The sequence below is a fragment of the Phalangium opilio genome, unplaced genomic scaffold (assembly GCF_054372755.1).
Source record: "Phalangium opilio isolate 3A_F unplaced genomic scaffold, DU_Popi_V2 ptg000360l_1, whole genome shotgun sequence".
In the NCBI taxonomy this organism is placed as follows: Eukaryota; Metazoa; Arthropoda; class Arachnida; order Opiliones; family Phalangiidae; genus Phalangium; species Phalangium opilio.
In genome coordinates, this window is record NW_028324230.1 from 4,116,192 (window position 1) to 4,129,384 (window position 13,193).

At 38.0% G+C, this 13,193-nt stretch overlaps 6 non-coding genes and 34 pseudogenes across 6 annotated transcripts; all 40 read left to right on the plus strand.

Moving 5' to 3' along the window:
- Positions 1-88: 88 nt before the first annotated feature.
- Positions 89-191, plus strand: LOC149602413 (5S ribosomal RNA; annotated as a pseudogene).
- A 137-nt stretch (positions 192-328) lies between these two features.
- LOC149602414 (5S ribosomal RNA) lies at positions 329-447 on the plus strand (annotated as a pseudogene).
- Positions 448-809: 362 nt separating this feature from the next.
- Positions 810-928, plus strand: LOC149602415 (5S ribosomal RNA). Its single transcript, XR_016378553.1, has one exon. It is a non-coding gene; the product is annotated as a 5S ribosomal RNA (ribosomal RNA).
- A 122-nt stretch (positions 929-1,050) lies between these two features.
- LOC149602416 (5S ribosomal RNA) lies at positions 1,051-1,153 on the plus strand (annotated as a pseudogene).
- Positions 1,154-1,275: 122 nt separating this feature from the next.
- On the plus strand, positions 1,276-1,394 carry LOC149602417 (5S ribosomal RNA). Its single transcript, XR_016378554.1, has one exon. It is a non-coding gene; the product is annotated as a 5S ribosomal RNA (ribosomal RNA).
- A 122-nt stretch (positions 1,395-1,516) lies between these two features.
- On the plus strand, positions 1,517-1,619 carry LOC149602418 (5S ribosomal RNA; annotated as a pseudogene).
- A 122-nt stretch (positions 1,620-1,741) lies between these two features.
- On the plus strand, positions 1,742-1,860 carry LOC149602419 (5S ribosomal RNA). The gene has a single exon (XR_016379014.1). It is a non-coding gene; the product is annotated as a 5S ribosomal RNA (ribosomal RNA).
- A 361-nt stretch (positions 1,861-2,221) lies between these two features.
- LOC149602420 (5S ribosomal RNA) lies at positions 2,222-2,340 on the plus strand. Its single transcript, XR_016378555.1, has one exon. It is a non-coding gene; the product is annotated as a 5S ribosomal RNA (ribosomal RNA).
- A 122-nt stretch (positions 2,341-2,462) lies between these two features.
- On the plus strand, positions 2,463-2,565 carry LOC149602421 (5S ribosomal RNA; annotated as a pseudogene).
- A 122-nt stretch (positions 2,566-2,687) lies between these two features.
- LOC149602422 (5S ribosomal RNA) lies at positions 2,688-2,806 on the plus strand. The gene has a single exon (XR_016379007.1). It is a non-coding gene; the product is annotated as a 5S ribosomal RNA (ribosomal RNA).
- A 377-nt stretch (positions 2,807-3,183) lies between these two features.
- Positions 3,184-3,302, plus strand: LOC149602423 (5S ribosomal RNA; annotated as a pseudogene).
- A 137-nt stretch (positions 3,303-3,439) lies between these two features.
- On the plus strand, positions 3,440-3,558 carry LOC149602424 (5S ribosomal RNA; annotated as a pseudogene).
- Positions 3,559-3,920: 362 nt separating this feature from the next.
- Positions 3,921-4,039, plus strand: LOC149602425 (5S ribosomal RNA). The gene has a single exon (XR_016378556.1). It is a non-coding gene; the product is annotated as a 5S ribosomal RNA (ribosomal RNA).
- A 136-nt stretch (positions 4,040-4,175) lies between these two features.
- LOC149602426 (5S ribosomal RNA) lies at positions 4,176-4,278 on the plus strand (annotated as a pseudogene).
- Positions 4,279-4,640: 362 nt separating this feature from the next.
- On the plus strand, positions 4,641-4,743 carry LOC149602427 (5S ribosomal RNA; annotated as a pseudogene).
- Positions 4,744-4,865: 122 nt separating this feature from the next.
- LOC149602428 (5S ribosomal RNA) lies at positions 4,866-4,984 on the plus strand (annotated as a pseudogene).
- Positions 4,985-5,361: 377 nt separating this feature from the next.
- On the plus strand, positions 5,362-5,464 carry LOC149602429 (5S ribosomal RNA; annotated as a pseudogene).
- A 122-nt stretch (positions 5,465-5,586) lies between these two features.
- Positions 5,587-5,704, plus strand: LOC149602430 (5S ribosomal RNA; annotated as a pseudogene).
- Positions 5,705-5,839: 135 nt separating this feature from the next.
- On the plus strand, positions 5,840-5,942 carry LOC149602431 (5S ribosomal RNA; annotated as a pseudogene).
- A 362-nt stretch (positions 5,943-6,304) lies between these two features.
- Positions 6,305-6,407, plus strand: LOC149602432 (5S ribosomal RNA; annotated as a pseudogene).
- Positions 6,408-6,529: 122 nt separating this feature from the next.
- LOC149602433 (5S ribosomal RNA) lies at positions 6,530-6,648 on the plus strand (annotated as a pseudogene).
- A 377-nt stretch (positions 6,649-7,025) lies between these two features.
- On the plus strand, positions 7,026-7,143 carry LOC149602434 (5S ribosomal RNA; annotated as a pseudogene).
- Positions 7,144-7,265: 122 nt separating this feature from the next.
- LOC149602435 (5S ribosomal RNA) lies at positions 7,266-7,383 on the plus strand (annotated as a pseudogene).
- A 362-nt stretch (positions 7,384-7,745) lies between these two features.
- LOC149602436 (5S ribosomal RNA) lies at positions 7,746-7,848 on the plus strand (annotated as a pseudogene).
- Positions 7,849-7,970: 122 nt separating this feature from the next.
- On the plus strand, positions 7,971-8,089 carry LOC149602437 (5S ribosomal RNA; annotated as a pseudogene).
- Positions 8,090-8,466: 377 nt separating this feature from the next.
- LOC149602438 (5S ribosomal RNA) lies at positions 8,467-8,569 on the plus strand (annotated as a pseudogene).
- Positions 8,570-8,691: 122 nt separating this feature from the next.
- Positions 8,692-8,809, plus strand: LOC149602439 (5S ribosomal RNA; annotated as a pseudogene).
- Positions 8,810-8,931: 122 nt separating this feature from the next.
- On the plus strand, positions 8,932-9,049 carry LOC149602440 (5S ribosomal RNA; annotated as a pseudogene).
- A 362-nt stretch (positions 9,050-9,411) lies between these two features.
- Positions 9,412-9,514, plus strand: LOC149602441 (5S ribosomal RNA; annotated as a pseudogene).
- Positions 9,515-9,636: 122 nt separating this feature from the next.
- On the plus strand, positions 9,637-9,755 carry LOC149602442 (5S ribosomal RNA; annotated as a pseudogene).
- A 378-nt stretch (positions 9,756-10,133) lies between these two features.
- On the plus strand, positions 10,134-10,236 carry LOC149602443 (5S ribosomal RNA; annotated as a pseudogene).
- Positions 10,237-10,357: 121 nt separating this feature from the next.
- LOC149602444 (5S ribosomal RNA) lies at positions 10,358-10,475 on the plus strand (annotated as a pseudogene).
- Positions 10,476-10,597: 122 nt separating this feature from the next.
- On the plus strand, positions 10,598-10,715 carry LOC149602445 (5S ribosomal RNA; annotated as a pseudogene).
- A 362-nt stretch (positions 10,716-11,077) lies between these two features.
- On the plus strand, positions 11,078-11,180 carry LOC149602446 (5S ribosomal RNA; annotated as a pseudogene).
- Positions 11,181-11,302: 122 nt separating this feature from the next.
- LOC149602447 (5S ribosomal RNA) lies at positions 11,303-11,421 on the plus strand (annotated as a pseudogene).
- Positions 11,422-11,558: 137 nt separating this feature from the next.
- On the plus strand, positions 11,559-11,661 carry LOC149602448 (5S ribosomal RNA; annotated as a pseudogene).
- Positions 11,662-11,783: 122 nt separating this feature from the next.
- Positions 11,784-11,902, plus strand: LOC149602449 (5S ribosomal RNA; annotated as a pseudogene).
- Positions 11,903-12,279: 377 nt separating this feature from the next.
- LOC149602450 (5S ribosomal RNA) lies at positions 12,280-12,382 on the plus strand (annotated as a pseudogene).
- A 122-nt stretch (positions 12,383-12,504) lies between these two features.
- On the plus strand, positions 12,505-12,622 carry LOC149602451 (5S ribosomal RNA; annotated as a pseudogene).
- Positions 12,623-12,758: 136 nt separating this feature from the next.
- On the plus strand, positions 12,759-12,861 carry LOC149602452 (5S ribosomal RNA; annotated as a pseudogene).
- Positions 12,862-13,193: the final 332 nt, after the last annotated feature.

Genomic DNA, 13,193 nt, shown 5'->3' on the forward strand with positions numbered 1-13,193 from the left:
AATATATTTTCTTTTTGTTATTGTTTAAAAAAGATGAAGGTTATTTTGTCTCACTTAATTTAAATTCGAATTATTATCTACCACTCTCGGCAACGGCCATATCACGCTGAAAACACCGGTTCTAGTCCGATCACCGAAGTTAAGCAGCGTCGAGCGCAGTCAGTACTTGGAAACTCTGCGTGCCGTTGGCTTTTTCACTTTTATTTCCTCTTTTAAATTCCACCAGATATGAAAAAACCAAACATGTCTTCTTTTTGATATTGTTTTATAAAGATGAAGGTTATTTTGTCTCACTTAATTTAAATTCGAATTATTATCTAGCACTCTCGGCAACGGCCATATAACGCTGAAAACACCGGTTCTCGTCCGATCACCGAAGTTAAGGAGCGTCGAGCGCAGTCAGTACTTGGGAGAGAGACCACTTAGGAACACTGCGTGCCGTTGGCTTTTTCACTTTTTTTTCCTCTTTTAAATTCCAATAGATATGAAAAAAGCAAATATATTTTCTTTTTGTTATTGTTTAAAAAAGATGAAGGTTATTTTGTCTCACTTAATTTAAATTCGAATTATTATCTACCACTCTCGGCAACGGCCATATCACGCTGAAAACACCGGTTCTAGTCCGATCACCGAAGTAAAGCAGCGTCGAGCGCAGTCAGTACTTGGAAACTCTGCGTGCCGTTGGCTTTTTCACTTTTATTTCCTCTTTTAAATTCCACCAGATATGAAAAAACCAAACATGTCTTCTTTTTGATATTGTTTTATAAAGATGAAAGTTAATTAAATTCAAATTATTAAATAGCACTTTCGCTAACGGCCATATCACGCTGAAAACACCGGTTCTCGTCCGATCTCCGAAGTTAAGCAGCGTCGAGCGCAGTCAGTACTTGGGAGGGAGACCACTTAGGAACACTGCGGGCCGTTGGCTTTTTCACTTTTATTTCCTCTTTTAAATTCCACCAGATATGAAAAAACCAAACATATCTTCTTTTTGATATTGTTTTATAAAGACGAAAGTTAATTAAATTCAAATTATTAAATAGCACTTTCGCTAACGGCCATATCACGCTGAAAACACCGGTTCTCGTCCGATCTCCGAAGTTAAGCAGCGTCGAGCGCAGTCAGTACTTGGGAACACAGCGTGCCGTTGGCTTTTTCCTTTTTGTTTCCTCTTCTAAATTCCACCAGATATGAAAAAAGCAAACATATCTTCTTTTTGTTATTGTTTTACAAAGATGAAGGTTAATTAAATTCAAATTATTAAATAGCACTTTCGCTAACGGCCATATCACGCTGAAAACACCGGTTCTCGTCCGATCTCCGAAGTTAAGCAGCGTCGAGCGCAGTCAGTACTTGGGAGGGAGACCACTTAGGAACACTGCGGGCCGTTGGCTTTTTCACTTTTATTTCCTCTTTTAAATTCCACCAGATATGAAAAAACCAAACATATCTTCTTTTTGATATTGTTTTATAAAGACGAAAGTTAATTAAATTCAAATTATTAAATAGCACTTTCGCTAACGGCCATATCACGCTGAAAACACCGGTTCTCGTCCGATCTCCGAAGTTAAGCAGCGTCGAGCGCAGTCAGTACTTGGGAACACAGCGTGCCGTTGGCTTTTTCCTTTTTGTTTCCTCTTCTAAATTCCACCAGATATGAAAAAAGCAAACATATCTTCTTTTTGTTATTGTTTTACAAAGATGAAGGTTAATTAAATTCAAATTATTAAATAGCACTCTCGGCAACGGCCATATCACGCTGAAAACACCGGTTCTCGTCCGATCACCGAAGTTAAGCAGCGTCGAGCGCAGTCAGTACTTGGAAGGGAGACCACTTAGGAACACTGCGTGCCGTTGGCTTTTTCACTTTTTTTCCTCTTTTAAATTCCAATAGATATGAAAAAAGCAAATATATTTTCTTTTTGTTATTGTTTAAAAAAGATGAAGGTTATTTTGTCTCACTTAATTTAAATTCGAATTATTATCTACCACTCTCGGCAACGGCCATATCACGCTGAAAACACCGGTTCTAGTCCGATCACCGAAGTAAAGCAGCGTCGAGCGCAGTCAGTACTTGGAAACTCTGCGTGCCGTTGGCTTTTTCACTTTTATTTCCTCTTTTAAATTCCACCAGATATGAAAAAACCAAACATGTCTTCTTTTTGATATTGTTTTATAAAGATGAAAGTTAATTAAATTCAAATTATTAAATAGCACTTTCGCTAACGGCCATATCACGCTGAAAACACCGGTTCTCGTCCGATCTCCGAAGTTAAGCAGCGTCGAGCGCAGTCAGTACTTGGGAGGGAGACCACTTAGGAACACTGCGGGCCGTTGGCTTTTTCACTTTTATTTCCTCTTTTAAATTCCACCAGATATGAAAAAACCAAACATATCTTCTTTTTGATATTGTTTTATAAAGATGAAAGTTAATTAAATTCAAATTATTAAATAGCACTTTCGCTAACGGCCATATCACGCTGAAAACACCGGTTCTCGTCCGATCTCCGAAGTTAAGCAGCGTCGAGCGCAGTCAGTACTTGGGAACACAGCGTGCCGTTGGCTTTTTCCTTTTAGTTTTCTCTTCTAAATTCCACCAGATATGAAAAAAGCAAACATATCTTCTTTTTGTTATTGTTTTACAAAGATGAAGGTTAATTAAATTCAAATTATTAAATAGCACTCTCGGCAACGGCCATATCACGCTGAAAACACCGGTTCTCGTCCGATCACCGAAGTTAAGCAGCGTCGAGCGCAGTCAGTACTTGGGAGGGAGACCACTTAGGAACACTGCGTGCCGTTGGCTTTATCACTTTTTTTTCCTCTTTTAAATTCCAATAGATATGAAAAAAGCAAATATATTTTCTTTTTGTTATTGTTTAAAAAAGATGAAGGTTATTTTGTCTCACTTAATTTAAATTCGAATTATTATCTACCACTCTCGGCAACGGCCATATCACGCTGAAAACACCGGTTCTAGTCCGATCACCGAAGTAAAGCAGCGTCGAGCGCAGTCAGTACTTGGAAACTCTGCGTGCCGTTGGCTTTTTCACTTTTATTTCCTCTTTTAAATTCCACCAGATATGAAAAAACCAAACATGTCTTCTTTTTGATATTGTTTTATAAAGATGAAGGTTATTTTGTCTCACTTAATTTAAATTCGAATTATTATCTAGAACTCTCGGCAACGGCCATATAACGCTGAAAACACCGGTTCTCGTCCGATCACCGAAGTTAAGCAGCGTCGAGCGCAGTCAGTACTTGGGAGGGAGACCACTTAGGAACATTGCGTGCCGTTGGCTTTTTCACTTTTTTTTCCTCTTTTAAATTCCAATAGATATGAAAAAAGCAAATATATTTTCTTTTTGTTATTGTTTAAAAAAGATGAAGGTTATTTTGTCTCACTTAATTTAAATTCGAATTATTATCTAGCACTCTCGGCAACGGCCATATAACGCTGAAAACACCGGTTCTCGTCCGATCACCGAAGTTAAGCAGCGTCGAGCGCAGTCAGTACTTGGGAGGGAGACCACTTAGGAACACTGCGTGCCGTTGGCTTTTTCACTTTTTTTTCCTCTTTTAAATTCCAATAGAAATGAAAAAAGCAAATATATTTTCTTTTTGTTATTGTTTAAAAAAGATGAAGGTTATTTTGTCTCACTTAATTTAAATTCGAATTATTATCTACCACTCTCGGCAACGGCCATATCACGCTGAAAACACCGGTTCTAGTCCGATCACCGAAGTAAAGCAGCGTCGAGCGCAGTCAGTACTTGGAAACTCTGCGTGCCGTTGGCTTTTTCACTTTTATTTCCTCTTTTAAATTCCACCAGATTTGAAAAAACCAAACATGTCTTCTTTTTGATATTGTTTTATAAAGATGAAAGTTAATTAAATTCAAATTATTAAATAGCACTTTCGCTAACGGCCATATCACGCTGAAAACACCGGTTCTCGTCCGATCTCCGAAGTTAAGCAGCGTCGAGCGCAGTCAGTACTTGGGAGGGAGACCACTTAGGAACACTGCGGGCCGTTGGCTTTTTCACTTTTATTTCCTCTTTTAAATTCCACCAGATATAAAAAAGCAAACATATCTTCTTTTTGTTATTGTTTTATAAAGATGAAAGTTAATTTGTCTCACTTAATTTAAATTCGAATTATTATCTAGCACTCTCGGCAACGGCCATATTACGCTGAAAACACCGGTTCTCGTCCGATCACCGAAGTTAAGCAGCGTCGAGCGCAGTCAGTACTTGAAAACTCTGCGTGCCGTTGGCTTTTTCACTTTTTTTTCCTCTTTTAAATTCCAATAGATATGAAAAAAGCAAACTTATTTTTTTTTTGTTATTGTTTTAAAAAGATGAAGGTTAATTTGTCTCACTTAATTTAAATTCGAATTATTAACTAGCACTCTCGGCAACGGCCATATCACGCTGAAAAAAACGGTTCTCGTCCGATCACCGAAGTTAAGCAGCGTGGAGCGCAGTCAGTACTTGGGAATACTGCGTGCCGTTGGATTTTTCCTTTTTGTTTCCTCTTTTAAATTCCACCAGATATGAAAAAAGCAAACATATCTTCTTTTTGTTATTGTTTTATAAAAATGAAAGTTAATTAAATTCAAATTATTAACTAGCACTCTCGGCAACGGCCATATCACGCTGAATACACCGGTTCTCGTCCGATCACCGAAGTTAAGCAGCGTCGAGCGCAGTCAGTACTTGGAAACTCTTCGTGCCGTTGGCTTTTTCACTTTTGTTTCCTCTTTTAAATTCCACCAGATATGAAAAAAGCAAACATATCTTCTTTTTGTTATTGTTTTATAAAGATGAAGGTTAATTAAATTAAAATTATTAAATAGCACACTCGGCAACGGCTATTTCACGCTGAAAACACCGGTTCTCCTCCGATCGCCGAAGTTAAGCAGCGTCGAGCGCAGTCAGTACTTGGGAGGGAGACCACTTCGGAACACAGCGTGCCGTTGGCTTTTTCACTTTTTTTTCCTCTTTTAAATTCCAATAGATTTCAAAAAAGCAAACATATTTTCTTTTTGTTATTGTTTTAAAAAGATGAAGGTTAATTTGTCACACTTAATTTAAATTCGAATTATTAACTAGCACTCTCGGCAACGGCCATATCACGCTGAAAAAAACGGTTCTCGTCCGATCACCGAAGTTAAGCAGCGTCGAGCGCAGTCAGTACTTGGGAATACTGCGTGCCGTTGGATTTTTCCTTTTTGTTTCATCTTTTAAATTCCACCAGATATGAAAATAGCAAACTTATTTTCTTTTTGTTTTTGTTTTAAAAAGATGAAGGTTAATTTGTCTCACTTAATTTAAATTCGAAATATTATCTAGCACTCTCGGCAACGGCCATATCACGCTGAAAACACCGGTTCTCGTCCGATCACCGAAGTTAAGCAGCGTCGAGCGCAGTCAGTACTTGGAAACTCTGCGTGCCGTTGGCTTTTTCACTTTTGTTTCCTCTTTTAAATTCCACCAGATATGAAAAAAGCAAACATATCTTCTTTTTGTTATTGTTTTATAAAGATGAAGGTTAATTAAATTCAAATTATTAACTAGCACTCTCGGCAACGGCCATATCACGCTGAATACACCGGTTCTCCTCCGATCAGGAAGTTAAGCAGCGTCGAGCGCAGTCAGTACTTGGGAGGTAGACTACTTAGGAACACTGCGTGCCGTTGGCTTTAATTTTTTTTTCCTCTTTTAAATTCCAATAGATATGAAAAAAGCAAACATATTTTCTTTTTGTTATTGTTTTAAAAAGATGAAGGTTAATTTGTCTCACTTAATTTAAATTCGAATTATTATCTAGCACTCTCGGCAACGGCCATATTACGCTGAAAACACCGGTTCTCGTCCGATCACCGAAGTTAAGCAGCGTCGAGCGCAGTCAGTACTTGGAAACTCTGCGTGCCGTTGGCTTTTTCACTTTTTTTTCCTCTTTTAAATTCCAATAGATATGAAAAAAGCAAACTTATTTTCTTTTTGTTATTGTTTTAAAAAGATGAAGGTTAATTTGTCTCACTTAATTTAAATTCGAATTATTAACTAGCACTCTCGGCAACGGCCATATCACGCTGAAAAAAACGGTTCTCGTCCGATCACCGAAGTTAAGCAGCGTGGAGCGCAGTCAGTACTTGGGAATACTGCGTGCCGTTGGATTTTTCCTTTTTGTTTCCTCTTTTAAATTCCACCAGATATGAAAAAAGCAAACATATCTTCTTTTTGTTATTGTTTTATAAAAATGAAAGTTAATTAAATTCAAATTATTAAATAGCACTTTCGCTAACGGCCATATCACGCTGAATACACCGGTTCTCGTCCGATCACCGAAGTTAAGCAGCGTCGAGCGCAGTCAGTACTTGGAAACTCTGCGTGCCGTTGGCTTTTTCACTTTTGTTTCCTCTTTTAAATTCCACCAGATATGAAAAAAGCAAACATATCTTCTTTTTGTTATTGTTTTATAAAGATGAAGGTTAATTAAATTAAAATTATTAAATAGCACACTCGGCAACGGCTATTTCACGCTGAAAACACCGGTTCTCCTCCGATCGCCGAAGTTAAGCAGCGTCGAGCGCAGTCAGTACTTGGGAGGGAGACCACTTCGGAACACAGCGTGCCGTTGGCTTTTTCACTTTTTTTTCCTCTTATAAATTCCAATAGATTTCAAAAAAGCAAACATATTTTCTTTTTGTTATTGTTTTAAAAAGATGAAGGTTAATTTGTCTCACTTAATTTAAATTCGAATTATTAACTAGCACTCTCGGCAACGGCCATATCACGCTGAAAAAAACGGTTCTCGTCCGATCACCGAAGTTAAGCAGCGTCGAGCGCAGTCAGTACTTGGGAATACTGCGTGCCGTTGGATTTTTCCTTTTTGTTTCATCTTTTAAATTCCACCAGATATGAAAATAGCAAACTTATTTTCTTTTTGTTTTTGTTTTAAAAAGATGAAGGTTAATTTGTCTCACTTAATTTAAATTCGAATTATTAACTAGCACTCTCGGCAACGGCCATATCACGCTGAATACACCGGTTCTCCTCCGATCAGGAAGTTAAGCAGCGTCGAGCGCAGTCAGTACTTGGGAGGGAGACCCCTAAGGAACACTGCGGGCCGTTGGCTTTTTCACTTTTATTTCCTCTTTTAAATTCCACCAGATATGAAAAAAGCAAACATATCTTCTTTTTGTTATTGTTTTATAAAGATGAAGGTTAATTAAATTCAAATTATTAACTAGCACTCTCGGCAACGGCCATATCACGCTGAATACACCGGTTCTCCTCCGATCAGGAAGTTAAGCAGCGTCGAGCGCAGTCAGTACCTGGGAGGGAGACCACTTACGAACACTGCGTGCCGTTGGTTTTTTCACTTTTTTCTCCACATTTAAATTCCAATAGATTTCAAAAAAGCAAACATATTTTCTTTTTGTTATTGTTTTAAAAAGACGAAGGTTAATTTGTCTCACTTAATTCAAATTCGAATTATTAACTAGCACTCTCGGCAACGGCCATATAACGCTGAATAAAACGGTTCTCGTCCGATCACCGAAGTTAAGCAGCGTCGAGCGCAGTCAGTACTTGGGAATACTGCGTGCCGTTGGCTTTTTCCTTTTTGTTTCCGCTTTTAAATCCCACCAGATATGAAAAAACCAAACATATCTTCTTTTTGTTATTGTTTTATAAAAATGAAAGTTAATTAAATTCAAATTATTAAATAGTACTTTCGCTAACGGCCATATCACGCTGAATACACCGGTTCTCGTCCGACCACCGAAGTTAAGCAGCGTCGAGCGCAGTCAGTACTTGGAAACTCTTCGTGCCGTTGGCTTTTTCACTTTTGTTTCCTCTTTTAAATTCCACCAGATATGAAAAAAGCAAACATATCTTCTTTTTGTTATTGTTTTATAAAGATGAAGGTTAATTAAATTCAAATTATTAAATAGCACACTCGGCAACGGCTATTTCACGCTGAAAACACCGGTTCTCCTCCGATCGCCGAAGTTAAGCAGCGTCGAGCGCAGTCAGTATTTGAGAGGGAGACCACTTAGGAACACAGCGTGCCGTTGGCTTTTTCACTTTTTTTTCCTCTTTAAAATTCCAATAGATTTCAAAAAAGCAAACATATTTTCTTTTTGTTATTGTTTTAAGAAGATGAAGGTTAATTTGTCTCACTTAATTTAAATTCGAATTATTAACTAGCACTCTCGGCAACGGCCATATCACGCTGAAAAAAACGGTTCTCGTCCGATCACCGAAGTTAAGCAGCGTCGAGCGCAGTCAGTACTTGGGAATAATGCGTGCCGTTGGATTTTTCCTTTTTGTTTCATCATTTAAATTCCATCAGATATGAAAATAGCAAACTTATTTTCTTTTTGTTTTTGTTTTAAAAAGATGAAGGTTAATTTGTCTCACTTAATTTAAATTCGAATTATTATCTAGCACTCTCGGCAACGGCCATATCACGCTGAAAACACCGGTTCTCGTCTGATCACCGAAGTAAAGCAGCGTCGAGCGCAGTCAGTACTTGGAAACTCTGCGTGCCGTTGGCTTTTTCACTTTTGTTTCCTCTTTTAAATTCCACCAGATATGAAAAAAGCAAACATATCTTCTTTTTGTTATTGTTTTATAAAGATGAAGGTTAATTAAATTCAAATTATTAACTAGCACTCTCGGCAACGGCCATATCACGCTGAATACACCGGTTCTGCTCCGATCAGGAAGTTAAGCAGCGTCGAGCGCAGTCAGTACTTGGGAGGGAGACCCCTTAGGAACACTGCGGGCCGTTGGCTTTTTCACTTTTATTTCCTCTTTTAAATCCCACCAGATATGAAAAAAGCAAACATATCTTCTTTTTGTTATTGTTTTATAAAGATGAAGGTTAATTAAATTCAAATTATTAACTAGCACTCTCGGCAACGGCCATATCACGCTGAATACACCGGTTCTCCTCCGATCAGGAAGTTAAGCAGCGTCGAGCGCAGTCAGTACCTGGGAGGGAGACCACTTACGAACACTGCGTGCCGTTGGTTTTTTCACTTTTTTCTCCACATTTAAATTCCAATAGATTTCAAAAAAGCAAACATATTTTCTTTTTGTTATTGTTTTAAAAAGACGAAGGTTAATTTGTCTCACTTAATTCAAATTCGAATTATTAACTAGCACTCTCGGCAACGGCCATATAACGCTGAATAAAACGGTTCTCGTCCGATCACCGAAGTTAAGCAGCGTCGAGCGCAGTCAGTACTTGGGAATACTGCGTGCCGTTGGCTTTTTCCTTTTTGTTTCCGCTTTTAAATCCCACCAGATATGAAAAAACCAAACATATCTTCTTTTTGTTATTGTTTTATAAAAATGAAAGTTAATTAAATTCAAATTATTAAATAGTACTTTCGCTAACGGCCATATCACGCTGAATACACCGGTTCTCGTCCGATCACCGAAGTTAAGCAGCGTCGAGCGCAGTCAGTACTTGGAAACTCTTCGTGCCGTTGGCTTTTTCACTTTTGTTTCCTCTTTTAAATTCCACCAGATATGAAAAAAGCAAACATATCTTCTTTTTGTTATTGTTTTATAAAGATGAAGGTTAATTAAATTCAAATTATTAAGTAGCACACTCGGCAACGGCTATTTCACGCTGAAAACACCGGTTCTCCTCCGATCGCCGAAGTTAAGCAGCGTCGAGCGCAGTCAGTACTTGGGAGGGAGACCACTTAGGAACACAGCGTGCCGTTGGCTTTTTCACTTTTTTTTCCTCTTTAAAATTCCAATAGATTTCAAAAAAGCAAACATATTTTCTTTTTGTTATTGTTTTAAGAAGATGAAGGTTAATTTGTCTCACTTAATTTAAATTCGAATTATTAACTAGCACTCTCGGCAACGGCCATATCACGCTGAAAAAAAACGGTTCTCGTCCGATCACCGAAGTTAAGCAGCGTCGAGCGCAGTCAGTACTTGGGAATAATGCGTGCCGTTGGATTTTTCCTTTTTGTTTCATCATTTAAATTCCACCAGATATGAAAATAGCAAACTTATTTTCTTTTTGTTTTTGTTTTAAAAAGATGAAGGTTAATTTGTCTCACTTAATTTAAATTCGAATTATTATCTAGCACTCTCGGCAACGGCCATATCACGCTGAAAACACCGGTTCTCGTCCGATCACCGAAGTTAAGCAGCGTCGAGCGCAGTCAGTACTTGGAAACTCTGCGTGCCGTTGGCTTTTTCACTTTTGTTTCCTCTTTTAAATTCCACCAGATATGAAAAAAGCAAACATATCTTCTTTTTTTATTGTTTTATAAAGATGAAGGTTAATTAAATTCAAATTATTAACTAGCACTCTCGGCAACGGCCATATCACGCTGAATACACCGGTTCTCCTCCGATTTGGAAGTTAAGCAGCGTCGAGCGCAGTCAGTACTTGGGAGGGAGACCACTTAGGAACACTGCGGGCCGTTGGCTTTTTCACTTTTATTTCCTCTTTTAAATTCCACCAGATATGAAAAAAGCAAACATATCTTCTTTTTGTTATTGTTTTATAAAGATGAAGGTTAATTAAATTCAAATTATTAACTAGCACTCTCGGCAACGGCCTTATCACGCTGAACACACCGGTTCTCCTCCGATCAGGAAGTTAAGCAGCGTCGAGCGCAGTAAGTACCTGGGAGGGAGACCACTTACGAACACTGCGTGCCGTTGGTTTTTTCACTTTTTTCTCCACATTTAAATTCCAATAGATTTCAAAAAAGCAAACATATTTTCTTTTTGTTATTGTTTTAAAAAGACGAAGGTTAATTTGTCTCACTTAATTCAAATTCGAATTATTAACTAGCACTCTCGGCAACGGCCATATAACGCTGAAAAAAACGGTTCTCGTCCGATCACCGAAGTTAAGCAGCGTCGAGCGCAGTCAGTACTTGGGAATACTGCGTGCCGTTGGCTTTTTCCTTTTTGTTTCCGCTTTTAAATCCCACCAGATATGAAAAAACCAAACATATCTTCTTTTTGTTATTGTTTTATAAAAATGAAAGTTAATTAAATTCAAATTATTAAATAGTACTTTCGCTAACGGCCATATCACGCTGAATACACCGGTTCTCGTCCGATCACCGAAGTTAAGCGGCGTCGAGCGCAGTCAGTACTTGGAAACTCTTCGTGCCGTTGGCTTTTTCACTTTTGTTTCCTCTTTTAAATTCCACCAGATATGAAAAAAGCAAACATATCTTCTTTTTGTTATTGTTTTATAAAGATGAAGGTTAATTAAATTCAAATTATTAAATAGCACACTCGGCAACGGCTATTTCACGCTGAAAACACCGGTTCTCCTCCGCTCGCCGAAGTTAAGCAGCGTCGAGCGCAGTCAGTACTTAGGAGGGAGACCACTTAGGAACACAGCGTGCCGTTGGCTTTTTCACTTTTTTTTCCTCTTTAAAATTCCAATAGATTTCAAAAAAGCAAACATATTTTCTTTTTGTTATTGTTTTAAGAAGATGAAGGTTAATTTGTCTCACTTAATTTAAATTCGAATTATTATCTAGCACTCTCGGCAACGGCCATATCACGCTGAAAACACCGGTTCTCGTCCGATCACCGAAGTTAAGCAGCGTCGAGCGCAGTCAGTACTTGGAAACTCTGCGTGCCGTTGGCTTTTTCACTTTTGTTTCCTCTTTTAAATTCCACCAGATATGAAAAAAGCAAACATATCGTCTTTTTGTTATTGTTTTATAAAGATGAAGGTTAATTAAATTCAAATTATTAAATAGCACACTCGGCAACTGCTATTTCACGCTGAAAACACCGGTTCTCCTCCGATCGCCGAAGTTAAGCAGCGTCGAGCGCAGTCAGTACTTGGGAGGGAGACCACTTAGGAACACAGCGTGCCGTTGGCTTTTTCACTTTTTTTTCCTCTTTTAAATTCCAATAGATTTCAAAAAAGCAAACATATTTTCTTTTTGTTATTGTTTTAAAAAGATGAAGGTTAATTTGTCTCACTTAATTTAAATTCGAATTATTAACTAGCACTCTCGGCAACGGCCATATCACGCTGAAAAAAACGGTTCTCGTCCGATCACCGAAGTTAAGCAGCGTCGAGCGCAGTCAGTACTTGGGAATACTGCGTGCCGTTGGATTTTTCCTTTTTGTTTCATCTTTTAAATTCCACCAGATATGAAAATAGCAAACTTATTTTCTTTTTGTTTTTGTTTTAAAAAGATGAAGGTTAATTTGTCTCACTTAATTTAAATTCGAATTATTATCTAGCACTCTCGGCAACGGCCATATCACGCTGAAAACACCGGTTCTCGTCCGATCACCGAAGTTAAGCAGCGTCGAGCGCAGTCAGTACTTGGAAACTCTGCGTGCCGTTGGCTTTTTCACTTTTGTTTCCTCTTTTAAATTCCACCAGATATGAAAAAAGCAAACATATCTTCTTTTTGTTATTGTTTTATAAAGATGAAGGTTAATTAAATTCAAATTATTAACTAGCACTCTCGGCAACGGCCATATCACGCTGAATACACCGGTTCTCCTCCGATCAGGAAGTTAAGCAGCGTCGAGCGCAGTCAGTACTTGGGAGGTAGACTACTTAGGAACACTGCGTGCCGTTGGCTTTAATTTTTTTTTTCCTCTTTTAAATTCCACTAGATATGAAAAAAGCAAACATATTTTCTTTTTGTTATTGTTTTAAAAAGATGAAGGTTAATTTGTCTCACTTAATTTAAATTCGAATTATTATCTAGCACTCTCGGCAACGGCCATATTACGCTGAAAACACCGGTTCTCGTCCGATCACCGAAGTTAAGCAGCGTCGAGCGCAGTCAGTACTTGGAAACTCTGCGTGCCGTTGGCTTTTTCACTTTTTTTTCCTCTTTTAAATTCCAATAGATATGAAAAAAGCAAACTTATTTTCTTTTTGTTATTGTTTTAAAAAGATGAAGGTTAATTTGTCTCACTTAATTTAAATTCGAATTATTAACTAGCACTCTCGGCAACGGCCATATCACGCTGAAAAAAACGGTTCTCGTCCGATCACCGAAGTTAAGCAGCGTGGAGCGCAGTCAGTACTTGGGAATACTGCGTGCCGTTGGATTTTTCCTTTTTGTTTCCTCTTTTAAATTCCACCAGATATGAAAAAAGCAAACATATCTTCTTTTTGTTATTGTTTTATAAAAATGAAAGTTA